At 45.8% G+C, this 21236-nt stretch overlaps 1 long non-coding RNA gene across 4 annotated transcripts in view; it reads left to right on the plus strand.

Moving 5' to 3' along the window:
• LOC141409935 (uncharacterized) overlaps positions 1-21236 on the plus strand; it is a 250137-nt gene that overhangs the window by 123027 nt on the left and 105874 nt on the right. For all 4 annotated transcript variants that reach the window (XR_012432907.1, XR_012432908.1, XR_012432910.1 and 1 more), the window contains exon 4: positions 19381-19463. This is a non-coding gene — a long non-coding RNA (uncharacterized lncRNA). The remainder of the gene's footprint in view (positions 1-19380; positions 19464-21236) is intronic.

The following is a 21236-nucleotide window of genomic DNA, read 5'->3' on the forward strand; positions in this document are numbered from 1 at the left end:
AAATACACACACAGCCTTGTAAGGGTGCACAGGCTGTACACTGTGCAAATGCAGGAGTCCCATTCACACAGTGATGTGACATGAAAGTGGATTCACGACCTGATGAAAATGCCACCTTTGAGCTCTGCCTTCTCTCAATCAAGGACAGTGTGGACACATAGAGAGAGGAACGTGCTTTGAGTCTGAGGGATTCTGATTTGAATCACCCAGCTGTGTTACTATCTCACCATATAGTCCTAGACAACTCCTTTAACATCTCAGAGCCCCAGTTTCCTTATTTATAAAAGGACAGCAATAGCGCCTCCTTTACAGAGTTGCTGTGAGGGTGAAATGAGATCTTTTATAATTGCCTGGCGTGTAGTAGGTGCTCAATAAATGTCATTTCCTCAGAAGTGTTGTCCTCGTTGAAGGAGTGTTGGTTAATTTCACTACTGGCCCTTTTCCAGTGAAAATATTTGGGATCTTTCAGTAGATGCTGAAGGAATGTCTGTTGGAGGTTGAAGAAGATACAAGTATCCTTCTTAGAGCGTATTGAAGAAGATACAAGTATTCTTCTTAGAGCATAATTGAAGAAAATAATGAATTTATCAAGATATGTGGCCAATTGAGGCATCCCAGAAAGTTGAGTTTTAACAACAAGTAAGACAACGTATAGAGCACTAAACGTTAGCACAGTTTTAAGCCTCTTCCATGTATTATTGTGCCGGTGAAAATGGACCCTTCTGGGACACAGCATTCAAGGTGCTGGGATTTCGTGTCTTTGTAAAAGGGAGAAAAAATGTCTTTTTATTTATTTATTTTGAGAAGATGTATTTTCTTTGCTCCTTATCACCCTTCCTGCTATTGCCTGGTACATTATAGGTCTTTGCGTCCGCACATCCGGCCTGTTCCTGTCAGCCATTCTCTCTCTTTTGAGCGGTTCCTTATCTCTGAGCAATGAACTGAGCCATTTCCCAAAGATGAGCATAATCCGTGGGTCTCCCACGTGGGCGGGAGCCAGCTTGTACTTGCTGTGGAGAGCTGAAGGGGGCGGCTTTTCCCAGCTCTGCAGCAATGAGGTCTCACTGGTCCTTGAAATCAGCCACGGTGCAAGAGTTTGCATCAAGGAAATCAGCAAATGCTACCATCAAGACCACTCCCTCCCTGGGAGCAACGCCATGGCTGGCCCCACATATTGGGAAGAAAAGCTCAGCAGGAGGTTTCAAACTTCGATGGAAGAGCTGGTAGGAAGACCTTTGTTTCATAGACATGCTTTAAAGGTGGAATTTCAGGTGGGAAGACTTTCTGCATCTATTAAACTCAAAATTGAGGAAGAGAAGTAACAGATCTTCAAAAACTAGGCTGAAAGAGATCCTCCGCAGGCCAGGTACATCTTTAATATAACAATCTGTGGCTGGCAACAGCTTAACACGCTCAGGGACATCTTCATGTTTCTCATAATGCAATGTTTCAGGAAACTCTGGAAAGTAAACACGAGGTCACAGATTCAGAGGAAATCCGGTGAACTAAGTCAAAAAAAAAAAAAAAAAAAAAAAAAAGTTCAGCATATCCTGAATCCAGTGTTTGTACACAAGATGGCGCTCTCTTCTTAGGAGAAGACAATTGGAAAAATTGCTAACCGCTGAACCCTCTTTGCATGTTGTGATTGATTGCATTAGTGCAATTAGTCTGAGCTGAGCAATATTAAGGTCAAAATCATTGGCTTGATGCCTTATAAATGCATTTCTGTGAATATACGAGTCAACACTCATTATTTCCATTCCTGGGGAGGGGAAGGGGAGTAGAGAATACTAAGTCAACTGCAAACCCGGTTGCTGGTGAGTCTTCTGTTCATAGGTGGAGAGGAATTTAGAACTGTTTTCTTTGTTCCCATAAGTGACCAAAGAGTCCTTAGTCTCCCAATGGGAGACAAAGGTGGGTGTCCAAATTCCTCTGTAAGACCCTGCATCTGAATTCACGGACCGCCTCTCCCCCAACCCCCGCCCCGCCCTGCCCCTCATCCCTACAGGTCATTTTCTATACATCACCAATTCACATCATCTGTTCAATCCTATAGCAGTTTCAGGGATTATAGGAACAAACCCTACTCAGTTGTAAAGTACAGACATAGTCCCTGTCCCTCTTCCAACTTGGCACAGATTCAGGCACTGACCAATCTACTTTAGGCACCCTGTCTTCTCCCAGCCCTGGCTAGCTTGCCGGCCTTGGAATACCCATCTTCTCTGGCAGTTCACCATATCTGAGTGCCCCAGCTCAAAGCCTAGCCTTTTCCTTTGGCCCATTTTGGTCACAGATGCCAGCTCTCACCCTCTAACCCAGGCTGGAACAATGGTCTTAGAGGCCACTTGCCATATGGTCTGGCTAGATGTCCCTCCAGCCATCACCTCTGGTATTGTCTGCTGGGTTTTCCACTGATTGTGGTCCCTCAGGCTCTTTATCCTGTATCTGAGCACAGCCCTGCTCTGGCGGTGTGCCCAGGAGGCCATTCCCACCCGCTTGGCTCCCGCTGTCCTCGTTGCCAACTGTTCTTGGCACCTGGACATTTATTGTGCTGTTCCCCAAGTCCTTTGCTCCAGGTGAATGCACCTCAGGTTGTTTTTCTGCCTCACTGATAAATGAAGAGCCCTTCCTAAACCTTCCAACTCTGCGCTCAGCACCCTCCTTTCAGTAGGAACAATCTTGGAAAGTGGACTCTTGGGGGTTTTGTGAACTAGCCCTCCCGTGTCTTTGTTAAGTTGTGAGGAGGCTGCAGACATCTGTGCCTGTTAGATTAGTCCACATTTCAGAGCCAAGAGGAACAAGAAACACGATGGCCTCATAGTCTAGCCTTTGCAGACTTTGCTAATGACATGGGTAGGTTGAGATCCTGCCTCACCTCATCCTGGCTGGTCCTGATCAAGTCCTCCTGCCCCCAGCCGAAATCTCACTGTGCTAACTTGAAGGGAACGATCATGTTAGGACACCAGTATTTCTTGCTTCCCGACTATTCTTTCTCTTCCTTACATTTTAAGTATTTCAAGAGCTGGAGAGGCCCAAGAAGTCAAGTGAGAGTTTGTTTAAGGTGAGCAGATCATATCTGAATGCAGAAGGGAAAGATCTCTTAGGTAGGGGAAACAAAAGTATTTGTGATTGCTTGCAGTGGAGAGTTAAAAAGCCAGGGCTCTCAGCCATTCATTGCCCAAGCTCGCAGGACTCATAGGAGGAGAAAAGGTCAGAATAAGCCATGGGGCCAGTCTGTGACTCACCATTTCTTTTGAAACCAAAGGTTCACTTCTCTGGAGACTAATTCTATTCTTACTTTCCTAATTCTACCTTGGAGAGTTCCTCCCTCAATCCTAGGCTTTGACCTGTTCTTGGAATTTCAGTCTTATCTCTTTCAGGCACTGTGACAGATTGATGTCGTTAATATCCCACACCAATGGTCTCTCTACACCTATGCCTTTTGCCCTGTAACCTTGCGGTCCCTGCCTACTCTGACTCTGGGACTTGGGACTTCCTGTGGTCAATGGGACAGGAGCAAACTGGATGCAAATTTGGGCTTGTTTGCTTCTGTCTTTGTCATCAACTCCTGCCGCCTTATGAGAACAAGCCTGGGCTATCCTCCTGGAGGACGAGGGATCATATGGAACAGAGCTGAGTCATTCTAGCTTGAGGTTGTCTTAGACCAGCTGGCCCCTAGCTGACCTGCCAGACATGTGAGTGTGAGCCTGCTGAGATCAGTAGGATAGCCCAGCCAATCCACGGGCTCATGAGCAAAAATACATCTTTATTGTTGTGTTCCACTCAAGTTCTGTGGTTGTTTGTTATGGAACAATGTTGCGGCAATAGATAACTTATACTGGAAAAGAATGTGAGGACTATAGAAGGTTTCTTACTCCCGAGATTCTGGGGGTGATGAAGCTCTTTCTTCATCTATCTGTAGACTAGCAGGAGTAGATTGGCAAAGTGCTCAGAGATTCTGATGACCCAGGTTTATTAAAAGAGCACAAAAGATCATGACTGTTTAAGCCAGATGTATATGTGGGAGTGGGATCTATCTGGATATGAGGAGGAATGTTTGTAATCCTCACTTGGGCTCCATGATTGACTCCTGGTAACTAAACTGTATTTTATTTGTTTAGTTGAAGAAGTAAACACCTTCTGTATGTGGGGCACACTTGTAGACTTTGGGCTTATCATGTGAGACACAACACCTGCCCACATGGCACGAAAGTCCCACAATCGGGGTTTCATCACTTGGATTACTACAGTCATATTTATAATGGAAAACAACCCTTTAACTTGTTTCCAGTCCAACCCATCCTGCCCACTACTGCCAGATTTATTTGCCCCAAATCCCAATTCACTTCCAAACTTTCCTTTCTCTGCTCAAGGATATATAATGGTTCCCCATGGCCTTTTGGGCTAAACCTAAACTCATTCTGGTATTTTAGAAGCCTTATAATCTAGCTCATCTTGGCTATTCAGGCCATCTTCCACTATTTTCTATGGCCATAACAGGCTCTGTGCTTTTCCCTGTGCAGGTATCTTGCTCTTGTGTCCCTCCCTCCCTCCCTCACCTCACCTCTGCATCAGACCTGCGGAGAGTCTACTTTTCCTTCAAGATTCAACTCAGACCTCGCCTTGTCCATAAAGCCTCCTTAGTAAGTCTAGAAGATGTTGATGTTTGCTCATTTTGATGACCTGTAATACTGGGTCATTCTCCACTGGGCGAAAGCCATTGGTGGAGAATTTACATGACTCATCAATAGAATAATCAATTCAGGTCAGGCATGGTGGCTCACATCTGTAATCCCAGTGCTTTGGAAAACTCAGGGAGAGGGATGCTTGAGGCCACAAGTTCAAGACCAGCCTGGGCAACATAGTGAAACCCCATCTCTATAAAAAATAAACAAATTAGCCAGGCTTGGTGGCACATGGTTGTAGTACCTGTTACTTGGGAAGCTGAGGTGAGAGGATTCCTTGAGTCTAGGAGTTGGAGGCTGCAGTGAGCCATGATTGTGCCACTGCACTCCAGCCTGGGCAACAGAGTGAGACCCTGTCTCTAAGAAAAACTGAAGAATGATCAATACAACCCTCCCTTGTACCTCAGGGAAGGGTTCTTAAGGCATATGTGGTCTTTTTCTCATTCTGTAAGCCTAAAGAAGAATAAGGAAAGGAAGTAAACACTATTCTGTATAATAATATGATTCTCTAATGCCATGGATGGATAGAGATGACATCAAAAATTATGAAAGTTAGAAAAATACTTCCTTCCTAGTAGAAGCTACTGTTCTGAGAATTAATGTTTGTGCACATGTGTGTGTCTGTGTGCGCATACCTGTGTGCATGTGTGTGAATGGGCCTAGTCCAACAGGTCCAATAGTTAAGGGACAATCCTGCCCATAACCCATCACAAAGGCAGTCTGGCCTAGGAGATCCCCTTTACCCACTGGGAAAGCAGGAATTCCAAAGCGGTTCCCACTGGACTGCTCTGTGGGATTTGGGGTGTTAATGCTTATCTTAGGCAGTGTGTGCTGCTCTAACAAAACACCTGAGACTTGGTAATTTATGAAGATCAGAAATTTATTTCTCAAAGTTCCAGAGGCTGGGAAGTCCAAAATCAAGGGGCTGGCAAGTATGGTGTCTGATAAGGGCCCAGTCTTTTCCTAGATGGTGCCTTGTTGCTTTGTCCCCTGGAGGGGATAAATGCTATGTTCTCACAAGATGGAAAGGACAGAAGGGGCTGAGCCAACCCCTCCACTCCTTTTATTTTATTTTTAAAAATTTTAACTGTTTTTAGATGGAATTTTGCTCTTGTTGCACAGGCTGAAGTGCAGTGGCTCAATCTTGGCTCACTGCAACCTCCACCTCCCAGATTCAAGTGATTCTCCTGCCTTAGCCTCCTGAGTAGTTGGGATTACAGGTACCTGCCACCATGCCTGGCCATTTTAAAAAATATTTTTGTAGAGATGGGGTTTCAGCATGTTGGCCAGGCTGGTGTTGAACTCCTGACCTCAGGCGATCCACCTGCCTCTGCCTCCCAAAGTGCTGGGATTACAGGTGTGAACCACCCCGCCTAGCCCCTCCAGCCCTTTTATAAGGCACTAATCCACTCACGAGGGCAGAACGCTCATGGCCTAATCACCTCCTCAAGGCCCCACCTCTTAACAGTGTTGCATGTTTGAACATGAATTATGGAGGGGACACAAACATTCAAACAATAGCAATGGCTGTCACAATTATCTAGAATTCCTGAGACTCTCCTCCAGGTGAAGTGATTTAGACTTGGGAAGTGAATTAAGGGGAGAAGGAAGATGATGGTAGACACCGAGGTCCCTTTTGGTGAACAGTTTGTTTTTACCAAAGGCAAATAGAGATTCCCAGTTTGGGAGTTTGATGAAAGGCAATGCTCCAAGGAGAGATACAGGAATTCTGGGTCAAGGGTTGCAGGTGGGTGACGAAGGGGTACAATTCAGGGGCACCTATGTGGAGGTGTTCATATTTTAGATGCTCTCCTTTTGGAGCCTGGGAAAGTCCTATTTATTTAGTGCTCAGTTTTATCACTTTCCCACATGTGGACATTGAGTTCATCCTTTTAACTGACCCAGTTCTTGTGAGATGGACCCCTACGTGGGCTGGCACGGAGAAACCTGGGAGATGGATGGTCAGAATGGAGGGTTATGAATGCAGCTCAGCATTCACAGGGAGTTGCAGTTTTTTTACAGTAATTTTTAGCTTTATGATTTTACTTGAGTGAAAATCTAAAACTGTTCATCTAAGATCTTCTGACTAGTTATTCTTTTATTTTTATTTTATTTTAATTTTTTTTTTTGAGACGGAGTCTCGCAGTCTCCCAGGCTGGAGTGCAGTGGCGCCATCTCGGCCTCCTGGGTTCACGCCATTCTCCTGCCTCAGCCTCCCGAGTAGCTGGGACTACAGGCGCCCGCCACGATGCTCGGCTAATTTTTTGTATTTTTAGTAGAGATGGGGTTTCACTGTGTTAGCCAGGATGGTCTTGATCTCCTGACCTCGTGATACACCCGCCTTGGCCTCCCAAAGTGCTGGGATTACAGGTGTGAGCCACTGCACCCGACCCTGACTAGTTATTCTTTTTTTTTTTTTTTTTTTGAGACGGAGTCTCGCTCTGTCACCCAGGCTGGAGTGCAGTGGCCGGATCTCAGCTCACTGCAAGCTCCGCCTCCCGGGTTCACGCCATTCTCCTGCCTCAGCCTCCCGAGTAGCTGGGACTACAAGCGCCTGCCACCTCGCCCGGCTAAGTTTTTGTATTTTTTTTTTTAGTAGAGACGGGGTTTCACTGTGTTACCCAGGATGGTCTCGATCTCCTGACCTCGTGATCCGCCCGTCTCGGCCTCCCAAAGTGCTGGGATTACAGGCTGACTAGTTATTCTTTAACCAAAATTTGTCATAATGTTTTTGTGCTTGCATTTATACTTTTGTGCCCAAATCCCATTTGCACCAGGTAAAAGACAAGTGAAATCACTGTGGCTGTACGGATGAAGCTTTGGAGTTTCAAATAAGGAGATGAGGTAGAACTTTGTCATCTGGTAGCTTATAGTGGTGCCGGGATGCTGAACACCAAAGGATCTGCACCACTGTAGTTTCATATACAAATAGATACACTGTATGTCTCAACTGTACTTTGCAACTTGTAGTTCATTAAAAATAAATATAGGAGGCTGGGCGCAGTGGCTCACAGCTGTAATCCCAGCACTTTGGGAGGCCGAGGTGGGCAGATCACGAGGTCAGGAGTTCAAAACCAGCCTGGCCAACAGGGTGAACCTGCATCTCTACTAAAAATACAAAAATTAGCTGGGCATGGTGGCACATGCCTGTAATCCCAGTTACTCGGGAGGCTGAGGCAGGAGAATTGCTTAAACTGGGACCCAGGAGGCGGAGATTGCAGTGAGCCGAGATTGCGCCACTGTACTCCAGCCTAGGCTACAGAGTGAGACTCCGTCTCTAAATAAATAAATAAATAAATAAATAAATAAATAAGTACATTTATAATGAATAATTTTTCTTCCAATACAGGCAATGATGAGACTAAATTTAAAGCAGATGGAAGAGTGTCATAATGTTAATCTTATCTTCAACGGAGTGAGACAGCTTCATGGTGTTATAAGAGGATAAATCACTGAAATAGACATTTGAGGATCACATGTGGGGAAGTTTTAAGTATAAGTATGAGGTCTGATTCTGAACTAGCAGACAAAGCCTTGAAACCATTAATATAATTTTGAGCAGCTCTTTTATGTAAACAGGCCCTCTCTGAATTAGTATTATAAAAGCCAAACTACAACACTGATTAAAGACAGACCTGATGCTTTTCCTATTATTAAATCCAAGACTAACAATTTCATTGCAGCAAAACAGTATCATTAAATTGATGTTAATTTGAATATTGATTTTTTCAGGTTTTTTTTTGACTAATTTATAAATTTTCTTTGGTGTTTATTTGTAAATTAAAAAATTATTCCAAGTTTCGTATTTATACATATTCGAGTAACATGACAAATTTTAAGTGAAACTGGAAGGTTCCTGACAAATTTTTCTTTGGAGAGAGTATTCATTATTTTAATTTGAGAAAAACCGTGGCTGGGGAGAAAGGTCTTTGGGTTTCATACATACTATTGGCATCATAAATTTGTTTCATTTTCTTTTCCTATTGGTTTTATACAAGATATACTTGGCTCCCTAATTTCTTAGTATGCTTCTTTTGAATACCCCCAGCACCTGGCACAATACTGGGCACATAATAGCTGTTCAATAAATATGGCTAAAATGGATTAAGATTGGAGTAAATTGGAAATGGTTTAGAAAGAAATAGAGTAAAATGCAGCCCTCTATTGCAAAATTGCCTAGCCAGGCTGTAAATTCTGATATATAAGGGCCTTTGTGTTTCCCACAGTGCTTAAAATAGAGGAGATGCTTGATCAATGCTGAGAAAGGGAGAAAGTCTTTTCCTCCCCAAAAGGAAGAATAAAACAAGCAGTGACGCGCACAGAGCCCTACACATGTGCTTCCATTGAGATCCATGGCTGCCGTACACCTCAGTACACTGTGTGCCTCAGGCCTATACTCCTGAGTACACACACTCACGCCCCTGTTCACACACACAGATGCACACGCTCTTTCTTTCTTTGCAGGGCAGCGCGGTGGTCTAAAGTAGAGCGTTGCCTGTGATGGGGTAGGCCATTGGAAGCCTTGTCCCCACATGGCCTCTCCTGCATCTGGAAATCTGACCTGTCCAGCTCAAAGGGAGTCATCTAATCCTGGTCACATTTTCAGCGAGTTCTCAAGTATCAGTCGTCTTCCTGATGCATACCCAGGGCTGAATTTCCCCGTGAACTAGCCCAGGCCGGCCAACTATTTCCAAATGAGAACACAGCTCCTGCCAGTGCAGACTTAAGAACTTAAGTTTCTGGGGCAACTCAGTCCTGCTGGAGATTCATTATCCCACTGTTAGTTAAGGGGCAAGCAAGCCTTGGCTGGCATGCCTGCTAGGAGGCCAAGAAGTGGACTCTGTGGCATTTTATAATGATGGGTGAACAGCAGAAAGAAGACTCCAGCTTCTCCCCGCCCACTGGAATTCCAGGGCTTTGGGTCATGTCTGGTGGTAGGTCAAAGACCCCCGTGGGTGGTGGGGCCCAGGAATCTAAGTTCTTAACAAGATCTCTAGATGATTCTGGCATATGAAGTTGGAAACATCCTGACTGTATTAAGGCTATCCATGCTGTTGACCCTGCCCCTATGGCCCAAGTTCAGAATTTCTCCCCTCCCTTGGTGAAGGGCCATCCTGTGTTGGCTCAGGGCCGCCCAGCCAGGCCTGGGCATAGAGCCGTGGCCCATTAACCTCCTTCCACCGCCGAACCATTTCTTGTTTGCTCTTGCAGATTTTCAGGCCATGAAGAGGAGCGCTGCTCTGACATTTCTGTCTCACTCTCCTGATTTAAAACATCTTCATCCCAACCAAAGACTCAGCCTTTCCTCTCCTCCTGTCTGTCTCTGCAGCTGGTGGCTGCCTTTCTCCCTCCTTTGTGTAGCAGTCATGTGCCTGTCGTGGAGACAGAAAAGAGCCAAAGTGGCTGCAATATCGTATCTCTTGCCTGTGTTATAAACTGCAGGCCTTGTCTGGATCACGGGAACTATTATCAACATTAGCAGGCCAAGGGCACAGTGCCGAGGATGGCTCCCTTTTCCAGCATAGGCTCAGGAAAAGAGCAGATTAGAAAAAGGCCCAGAAGAATTCCCTCCCTCCTTTCTTCTCACTTCTGCGTTTGAATCCTCCCCCATCATGTCAATGCATTCTGGACTTGAAATGAACCTAGAAAATGTGTACCATAAAAAATTAGACTGACCAAGGGCACAGATTGCTATATCTTCTTTTTATTTATTTATTTATTTATTTTGAGACGGAGTCTCGCTCTGTCACCCAGGTTGTAGTGTAGTGGCACGATCTCAGCTCACTGCAACCTCCACCTCCCCACCTCCCCGGTTCAAGCAATTCTCCTGTCTCAGCCTCCTGAGTGGCTGGGACTACAGGCGCATGCCACCATGCCCAGCTAATTTTTGTATTTTTAGTAGAGATGGGGGTTTTGCTATGTTGGCCAGGCTGGTCTTGAACTCCTGACCTCAGGTGATCCACCTGCCTTGGCCTCCCAAAGTGCCGGGATTACAGGTGTGAGCCACCACGCCCAGCTGCTATATCTTCCTATCCTTAGGCTGGTCTGGTATCCTTAAAAGCAGAGGCCCTTTCTCTGTATTTTAAAGCTGGTGAAGGAATTGCGCATGATCATGTTCTTAACTGAGTGGTTTGTCACTCTATAAATAATAATTCTTATCCAGAAGGGCAAATACAGTCATTCTAGGAAAAAAACCCCAAAACAACCCAACCTGATAATGAGGAAGACAGGAAGACACATGAGGCTTTGCTCCTGAGGTCAAGACAGCTAGATGGTTTAGTACTTTTAACACAGACAGAGCGTGCATTTCTCTTTTGTTTTCTAATTGGGTCTACCAACCAGGTAGATTTCAATGTGCATTCAACAAATTGAGCACCTACCGTGGCTCTACTTAACCAGTGGTTTCTTTTTTTTTTAGACGGAGTCTTTCTCTGTCGCCCAGGCTGGAGTGTGATCTTGGCTCAATGCAACCTCCACCTCCCGGTTCAAGCAATTCTCCCCGCCTCAGCCTCCCTAGTAGCTGGAATTACAGGCGTGTGCCACCACGCCCAGTTATTTTATTTTATTTTATTTTTTTTGAGATGGAGCTTTACTCTTGTTGCCCAGGCTGGAGTGCAGTGGTGTGATCTTGGCTCACTGCAACCTCTGACTCCTGGGTTCAAGTGATTCTCCTGCCTTAGCCTCCCAAGTATTTGGGATTACAAGTGCCCGCCACCATGCCTGGCTAATTTTTTGTAGTTTTAGTAGAGATGGGGTTTCACCATATTGACTAGGCTGCTCTCAAACTCCTAACCTCAGGTGATCCACCCTCCTCGGCCTTCCAAAGTACTGGGATTACAGGCATGAGCCACTGCGCCCGGCCAAACAGTGGTTTCTAATGCAGGCTTCTCATTGGAATCACTGGGGAAGCTTTCGAAAAATACAGTTTCCTACTCTGAGATTCTGAGTCAGTCAGTCTGGGATGAGGCCCTGGCAGCTGTATTTTCATTGAATTTAGGAAGCAGAACCCTATACTTTGGTCAGTGCTGTGGGGATACAAAGTGATTAGAACTCTCCTATAGTCTTGGAGTAGCCCACGATCTACTGGGGTTGGGAATATTAGACACTCTGCGGTGTATGATCCGTTAAGTTGCTAAGACGAATACAGAGCCTAAGTTGGAAAAAAGATGGAGTGGGATAGAGAGGCAAGCCTTTCCACTGTGTTTGTGAGTGTAGACGTAAAATTCACTTCTTCTCCTCAGGCCTTCAAAGGTCAAACATTTTGTCGAGGATTTGGGCAGGGAGTAGCATGCCAGGCCCGGAGGTTCTAATCCAAATCCCTCAGTTCATGGTTGAAGACGCTGAACTCTAGAGGTGACATGACCCGCCAGAGGTCACACAGCAGACTGCAGGCGGTGTGGCAAGGACCTCGGGCTTGGAGAGAGTCACAGCCACTGGTGCCTCAGCACACCATGGACGGGAGCAGAGTGGGCGTTTTGTCACAGACTCGCTTCTGCAATCCTCGCCAGCCTGCTCAGCTGCTGCCACAGGGCTCAGGGGCTGTGGGTGGCATTTCTCTTCACCTCCACCTCTTGCATTTCCTCAGGCTGAGGGGAGTCACTGGAAAGGCTGTTACTCGTGGGGAACTGGAGCTACCTCTTGAAATGATTGCTCAGTGCATCTCACACTAGGATTCTACAGACCATCCTGATGGCACTGGGGTCTGGATCATTGCATACCGCAAGTGTGTCCCCCTCTGACCTATAATTCTCCTGTTTGGGAAAATCTAGTTAAAATAAACATCCAGAGAAATTGTTATCGTTGAAACAGAGAGAGTCAACATGTGGACCAGTGTACTAGCCAGGATTCTTCAGAGAAATAGAATAAACAGGATGTAAACAGAATAAACAGGAGGAGGCTCATGATGAGGGATTGACTCAGTGATTATGGAGGCTGAGACATCCGGTGATCTGCTCTTTGCAAGCTGGAGACCTGGGAAAGCTGGTGATGAAATTCCAGTGTGAATCTGAAGATCTGAGAACCAGAGGAGTGGATGGTGCAAATCTCAGTCCGAGGGCAGGAGAAAACCAATGCTCCAGCTCAAACACTCAGGCAGGTAGCAAAAGGGACAAATTCCTCCTTCCTCTTCCTTTTTGTTCTACTTAGCCCCTACACAAATTCGGTGATGCTTTCCCACATTGGGGAGGCTATCTACTTTACTGAGTTCTCCAATTCAAGTGTGCTAATCTTTTTTTTTTCTTTTTTTTTTGAGACAGAGTCTTGCTCTGTCACCTAGGCTGGAGTGCTGCGGCTCAATCTCAGCTCTCTGCAACCTCTTCCTCTTAGGTTTAAATGATTCTCCTGCCTCAGCCTCCCGAGTAGCTGGGACTACAGGCACACACCACCATGCCCAACTAATTTTTCTATTTTTAGTAGAGATGGGGTTTCACCATGTTGCCCAGGCTGGTCTCAAACTCCTCACCTCAGGCGATATGCCCTCCTCTGTCTCCCAAGTGCTGGGATTACAGTGGTGAGCCATGACCACACCCGGCCTCAAATGCTAATCTTATCCAGAAACAGTCTCACAGATGCATCCAGTTTAATTTGAGTATCACATGGTGTAGTGAAGTTGACACATAAGAGTAACCAATACAACCTTCAGCAGCGAAACTACTGGTGATGAGAGGGCAGCCAGATGAAAACGTAGCCTGGGGACAGGGTGGACAGAATGGAAGGGAACAAGCACTGGTGTTTTCAGGAAGTCAAAAGATTTGTCTCTCCTCTGTCTTGGGGACAGAGAAGAGGGTGCTAGAAGATGGGATTTCTCCTGAATCTTTTTCTGTGTGGGCTGGAGATTGTCTCTATCACCTCCTCTACCTACCTGTCACTGTCTTGAGTGGTGTTACTCAAAACGATTGTACCAAGGTGACATGGTCTAGGGAGGGCTCTGCTGCCGTGGCTATGTTCATTGGCTTATGGATTGCACATTTTTCACCTTCACAACATAGAGCAGCGTAACGAGCATCTCATCAGGTCCAGGGACAGAAAAGAGGTGGGCGGGTTAGCTTTAAAAATGAAGGACACACACAGAAATACACACACATACATCAAAGATGAAGAAAGCAAATGGATACCTTGAGTAACTAACTAGAGGACTTTCTCATCTCTTGGTAGTTGAATACACGTAGAAGGGCAACATTGCTAAGATGAGGCTATTTGTGAATTATGCCGCTTCTACCCCGGGCCCTTCTGGGAGCTTTCAGAAAGAGGGCTATGAGGGCTTACCCAGCTCTCTCCCTTCAAATTAAAATGTGTCCAGTTGGAAACACTGACAGGCAGCCTACAGGTTCAGGCCACCCTATTCTCAGTCAGGAAATTCTGAGGACGCTTAATTCAGGAGCCCAGCAGATCCACCCACCCCCTAGACAGTCTTGCTATGGGCCGCTTTGACCTTATGGGCAGAGTAACTGGGTTTCTGCCTTGTGGTACGAACCGTGCATCTCCCTGATGCTAATTTCAGGAGGTGTTTTCTTTTCTTTCTTTCTTTCTCTTTCCTTCCTTCCTTCCTTCCTTCCTTCCTTCCTTCCTTCCTTCCTTCCTTCCTTCCTTCCTTCCTTCCTTCCTTCTGTCTTTCTGTCTTTCTCTCTCTCTTTCTTTCTTTCTTTCGTGAGGGTTCAAGAGATTCTCCTGCCTCAGCCTCCCGAGCAGCTGGGATTACAGGTGTGCACCACCACACCTGGCTAGTTTTTGTGTTTTTAGTATAGACAGAGTTTCACTATGTTGACCAGGCTGGTCTCGAACTCCTGACCTCAGGTGGTCCCCTGCCTCGGCCTCCCAAAGTGCTGGAATTACAGGTGTGAGCCACTGCACCCGGCCCAGGTGGTGGTTTTCTATCTAGTTGCCCTAATCTAGAATTTCTGCCTGGTTCACGTACGGGCTAGTCCTGTCTCTCTAACACTAGGATCCTCATGTGTTCTTGCCAATTCTCAGGGTCTGGGGACCCGTCCCCAAATCTAAACCCTCTGGCTTGGACTCTTGGTTTGTATATCCTATTGACGATGTGGGTGGTTCTCTTGCAGATCAGGGAAGCCATTTAGCACCAGTGATGGGCTGAGTAGTTGCCTCTGAAGGTGTCCATGCCCTAATATCTGGGTTATCCGAATGAATAAGTTGGGTGTTACATGGCAAAGGGGACTTTGCAGATGTAAATAAGATTACCAACCTTAAAATAGGGATGTTCTCGTGAATTATCTGAGTGGGCCCAGTGTGATCACACAAGCCCTTAAAAGTGGAGAATATTCTCTGACTGAAGCCAGAGAGGTGCAAAGGAAGAAAATGGCAGAGGAGATGCAGCAGAAGAGGAAGTCAGAGAGATTCCAAGTGTGAGAAGGATTTCACATGCTGTTGCCAGTTCTGAGCTGTAGGCACCCACGTGCAAGGACCTGGGACAGGCCTCTAAGAGCTGAAGGCGGTCCTGCCTCCCAGCCAGCAAGGAAACAGGGACCTCAGTCCTATAACTGCCAGGAGATGAATTTATTTGTCCAACAACCTGCATAGGTTTGGAATTGTATTCCTCACTGTCCAGTAAGGACACCTTGGTTTTAGTCAGTGGGACCCATGTTGGACATCTGACCTATAGAAACTTTGAAATAATAGCTTTGTATTATTTTAATCTGCTGAGTGTGTGGTAGTTTGTTGCAACAGCAGTAGAAATGGTGATATTTAAATAACACAAATATAATTACATTGGACACAAAGAATAAAACAACAACAGCAAAAAGATATTGAAGCCTCTTGCTTTCACAGCCGCAATGGCTGCCACCAACAAAAAATTAAGGTGTCTACTGATCACACTTTTGATTTCCTGGGCTCATCACCCCTCCCCTAAAGGTATCTATATTTCTTCTAATGTCTCACATTCTTCTAATCCAGTAACTTCCTATCATTGCTAGAGATGTGCACGGTTTATTGTAAAACGAGAGGCATATCGTATAGCTACTATTTCATGCTGTTTGTTAATGTCTGTTAGCTTTACAGAACATTGCATTTGCTATATATAATAACTATACAAAGAAGTTATCATTGTCATGATTTTACAGATGAGGCCACTAATATTAAAACTCATGAAAGTTAGGGGATTTGCCCAAGGTTGTATGTTCTTCAAGTGACAGGGGACCGGGATTCAAACTCAAGGTGGTTTGATTTCAAAGCCCATGTTCTGGACCTACTTTCTCCCATTGTTAAGGATGTTTGTCCCTTGGATTTACCTTTGCTTATTGTCTTCCCCTTGGAATGGGAGAGTATGATGGTTTTAAAGAGACGACACAAATTTATTGATCTCCTTAGGAGGTAGAACTGAATTCCCCACCCTTTGACTATGTGAGTCACTTGTAATGAATAGAATAAGGTACAAGTGATAATGTGTGACTCTGACTAGGTCATAAAAGGCGTTGGGACTTCTCACATTCTTTCTTTCCCTTGGATCCCTCACTCTGGGGAAATGCTGTGAGCAGCCCTTGGGAGAAGCTCACGTGGGCAGTTACTGAGGCCTCCGGCCAACAGCCAGTGAGACCCAGAGACTGGCCCACAACCATATGACTGAGCTGAGAAGTGGATCCTGCAGCTCTGTAGCTCTGTGGCCCCAGCTGATATAGTGACTGCCACTTCTTGTGAGACCCTGAGACAGAACCACCCAGCTAAGTAAGGCACTCTGGGTCCTGCCCCATGGAAAATGGAGATAATTACCATTTGTTGTTTCAAGCTGGGAAGTTTTGGAGTAACTCATTATGCAGCTGTAGATAACTAATACAGGAAACATTCTTACCCTCTTTCTGTTACTGAGCCTCAGAATTAAACTCTTTTATGGAATCATAAATCTTAGAATTGAAAGGGCCTTTGGATATTAAGTGGTTCAACTCCCTGGTCTATAGTAAAATAGTTGCATGAAGGTTTACTTCCCAAGGCCATTGTGGGGATTAAATGAAGCAATACAAACAATATGTCCTGCTTATTGAGCTGAGTCAGTGTCCAATAAGAGCACGCTTCTCCCCTCTGAATGAGGAGACGAGGGCCCAAGAGGTTAGTCACCTGGCCAAGACCCTAGGGCTAAGTGGCTGCAGAGCCTAGTCCTAAAAGCAATTCCCTATGGCACTGAGCCCAGCACTTCTACTACTGCTTTCTTTCCTCCTGCTTCTCTGCGTTTTAGTCATTAAAGTCACACATGGGAGTACAGGTGGTATCTGAGAAGTGTGAGCAAAGTGTATGGGAAGGTGTGGAGACTGCAGCTGGCCAGGCACTGTAGGACGATGCTGAGATCACATTTGGTCTAAAAACGCCAAAGAGAATTGCTGGAGAGTCTCAAGCCAGCAGTGATGAGATGAAGCTGACATCAATGATGGGAGTGGTTGAGATGGAGAGAAGGTGCGAGGAAGAGAAAAGAAAGGCCAAGGAGGAGAGCATTTAGCAGTTTCCAGGGGGACACAGTGCCTGGCCCTTCCCTTCACCCCAGCATCTATCACAGCCCCCTTGCACAGAGTAGGCACTTGAGAAATGTTTGTTGTCCCTGCGGTTAGTCACGCTGTTGCCCTGCCTTGAATCCCTTCCCCTCTCCTGTCCCATGTGCTAATCCTTGTCCTACCCAGTCTTCAAAATGCAGCTCAGGTACTGCCACCTCCACACACCAGCATCAGCCTCTGACTTTGCATAATCATAAACTATTTCACCTTGGACTTGCTCTGTGATAGCCGATTTCTCATAGAGCTCCCCTTCGCAAGACAGGCAGGGGCTCTGGGTCTGGAACAGAGCCAGCCCGCCCACCCAGGCCTTATGTTCATTTATAGACTCTGATTCTCCTTTTGTGGGTACAGGTCACTGGCCTGCTCTCCCTGGTTATCCCCAGCGGTGTGGGGTTTTGGGAAGGAGATGGAAGCAGAGGGTTGGGACTGTGGCAATATCGTGCTTTTTATTATATGAATGGCATCACATTCATATTGTAAAAAGACTTCCACGTCAAATATCTCAGTGTGTGCTATAAAGTGTGGTCTTTTTAAAATGTTTTATTTTTTAATAGTTTTTTTGTAGAGATGAGGTCTAACTATGTTGCCAAGAGCTGGTCTCAAACTTCTGGCCTCAAGCAATCATCCCACCTTGCAAATCACTGGGATTACAGGCATGAGCCACTGTGCCTGGCCACGTGTTTTTAAAACTTTTAAAGCTATCAGATGCTGAGAACACAGAGGGGATCAGTAACATACCCAGAACCTCACAGAGAGTCCCCCTTGCCGACAGCTCAGCTGGTAACTGGACAGGCGACTGTCTTGGCTGGGGAGAGCTGTGAGTTTTTGAGCCTGGGCCACTCATGATGTTGGCTGTGTGCATGGCCCTGTTGGCGTCCCACAAATGTGAGACTCTTCTGTGCCTGGGATTTGTCTCTGAGCCTTGGGTTTTCAGTTGCCCAGTCTCTCTGTGGTGAACTTCATCTTATATGGGCTTCAAAGTCATCAGGTAAGGGAAAAGTCTCAGATTCAAAACTGTCTTTGGAAAATCTCTGATGTTACCATGAAACCCTTGAGTGTGTAAAATCCTGTGCTAAATTATGTGTCATGAATGTCTAATGCAAAAAGTAATATCCAGTGGGTAATACGAATGCTCTGTTTCCCAGGCTGGAGTGCAGTGGCATGATCTTGGTTCACTGTAACCTCCACCTTCTGGGTTCAAGCCATCCTCCTGCCTCAGCCTCCTGAGTAGCTGGGACTACAGGTGTGCATCACCACGTCCAGCTAATTTTCGTATATATATAATTTTAGTAGAGTCAGGGTTTTACCATATTGGCCAGGCTTGTCTTGAATTCCTGACCTCAAGTGATCCGCCTGCCTTGGCCTCCCAAAGTTCTGGTATTACAGGCATGAGCCACTGTGCCCGGCCCCACAGCATCTTAAATACAGAAAAGGATCTTTAGACACAGGAATTACAGGCTGTGATGAGGTGACCAGCTGTCCCAGTTGCCTGAAACAGTCTTGGTTTTAGCACTGAAAGTTCTGCATCCTGGGTAACACCGAAGTCCCAGGCAAGCCAAGACAGTGGTTGCTTTACGTCAGCATTAAGAGCCACTCACATTATGAAGGACCCATGGGAACCGAGGCTGACAGTGGAGCTCGTGATTCCGTGTGGACTGGAGGACAAATTACCCTGCAATTTCTTCTCTCTTTCCCTGTCCCTCCTCCTACTCACAATGCATGTAATTGAATTCGCATTAGCTATATAAAATATCCTCAAGATATAATTCCTGGATTCTACCGGAAAAGCAGCCCAAAACACAGGGTTTTCTAATGCTGAGTCCTTGACATCATGTCAAGTCAATACATGCATCTGGGTTTGTGAATGGTGTGTGCGTGTGCGTGTGTGTGTGTGTGTGTGTAAGGTGGAGTGTGGTACACCAAGGAGCAGCTTCTGACAGGTCTGGTGGATTCCCCTGCTTGCAAGCTTCATTCCACCAATTGCTTATGAGTGGAGTTCACACTTTCCCTGGCTGAGGTTGCTCCTTGAGTTGGGATGTCTCGCAGCAGCAGTTGGCCAGTGCCATGGGGCACATCTCCCAGTCATATCTTGCATGGAACAGGGGAGAGCTGCTCATAGAGGGTGGCTGGCATTTACACTCCTAACTCGGCTTTGGAATCTGTGATCTCTCATCAAATCCACACCTTTTGCTTTGTTTCAGAGTTGCCTGGACAGGAGGTCGCTTGGGAAGGTTTCTTCTCCCTTATTCTCTGCCTGGAATTGTCTAGGGATTGCTGGCTGATGGTAAGAGGGTTTTGATGGGGGAGTAAAGTCTAGTTCTGTCAAAGAGCATTTGTAGGTTAGGGACAAACTGTTGTTCAGTTGGAAGAGGGGGATTGAAGCAAATGGATTCATGCATTGTTCCTGCTCTGATATCTTAAAGGTGGTTGGAGGGTGTTTAAACAAAGCAAGGGATCAGGAGTCTTACCCAGGAGTCAAGAAGGGGATGAGACAGGATCGGTCAAATGGCCAGTGGCAGGAACAAGCATGACAGGCAGTCGTGACAGTGTCCTCCATCCAGCTAATGTGTCTGCTAGAAGACAATGCAAAAACCCTGTAGCTGGGACTCTGTGCAAGCCCAGAATTTATGCTCCATCCTCTCCTCTTCTTTTTCCTCTGAGAAATAGGGTCTTGGATGACCCTCTTGGTCTGTATTCTCACATCAGTGTTATTAACGGCCTGGTCATCTAATTAGTCTTTTTTTTTGTAGGTTAACATGTAATTAGGCATTTCCTCATTATCTTGAGGAATACAGGAGTAGCATCTAAAAGTCATCTTCTATAAATGGATCTAAAGGAGGCTGAGAGACAAGGCAGGGAGCCGGGCATTAACCAACGATGGCAGAAAGGCTATAGGGATGAGCTGCCTCATGGTCACATTTGTTTCTGGCATCAAAGAATAAAGGAAATAGTGGAAATTATTGTTGCTCCATGTTCTGTGATGTGATATCTTTTGGGCCAACATGAGTTACAGCTGTGGTTAGACGGCTTCTGCAAAGCACTGCTCATAAAGTCCCGTGTTGCCATAAATCATTCCATTCTCATTAGGCCTCCCCACTCAAAACCTGCCCAAAGCACTCTACAAGCTCAGTGACTCCCTAGAAACATCTCAGCTTGGTTTCAGCTCCTCATGTGCAAGGTTTTTATCATCCACCATCTTCACCATCACTCTTACCATCACCATCATCCTGACCATCATCACCATTATCACTTCTTTTTTTTTTTGAGACAGAGTCTTGCTCTGTTGCCCAGGCTGGAGTGTAGTGGCACGATCTTGGCTCACTGCAACCTCTGCCTTCTGGGTTCAAGCTATTCTCCTACCTCAGCCCCCTGAGTATCTGGGACTACAGGTGTACCCCACCACATCCAGCAAATTTTTATTATTTTTTTTAAGTAGAGACGGGGTTTTACTGTGTTGGCCAGGCTGGTCTCAAACTCCTGGCCTTGAGTGATCCACCTGCCTTGGCCTCCTAAAGTGCTGCGATTACAGGTGTGAGCCACCATGTCTGGCCCTATGATCACTTCTTGAGCACTGTTGTAAGCTGATTACACATATTATTTCATTCAATCCTCGTAATAACCCTAACATTATCTCCATTTTAAAGATTTAAACAACAACAACAACAAAAAAAAAACCAAAACTAGGTCCAAAGAAATCAAGTGACTTGCTAAGTTCACGAAGTTAGTAAGAGACAGTGCTGGGATTTGGGCCCAGGAAGCGAGACACAGAGCCTGCTCCTGCACTCCTTACTGCACCTCCTTGACTTCATGATTTTACATCTGGTACTTTCGTTAGCCAGTTGTGAACAGGAAATGCTGTTTTGACTTGGATGGATGATAGCTTGGAGGTCCTACATTTTTTTCCATTTAAGCTCACCTCCAAGGACAGGTCTGAATTAAACTTCCCAGTTGACAATGGCATTGGAGATTTGTGACATCATCATCAGAAACTATTAAGCGTCTCCCTCCAATGAGCAAGCCAGAGTAAGTTTTACAGAGTCCCAGACCGTGCCAAAGA

The sequence above is a fragment of the Macaca fascicularis genome, chromosome 3, assembly GCF_037993035.2.
Source record: "Macaca fascicularis isolate 582-1 chromosome 3, T2T-MFA8v1.1".
Classification (NCBI taxonomy): domain Eukaryota; kingdom Metazoa; phylum Chordata; class Mammalia; order Primates; family Cercopithecidae; genus Macaca; species Macaca fascicularis.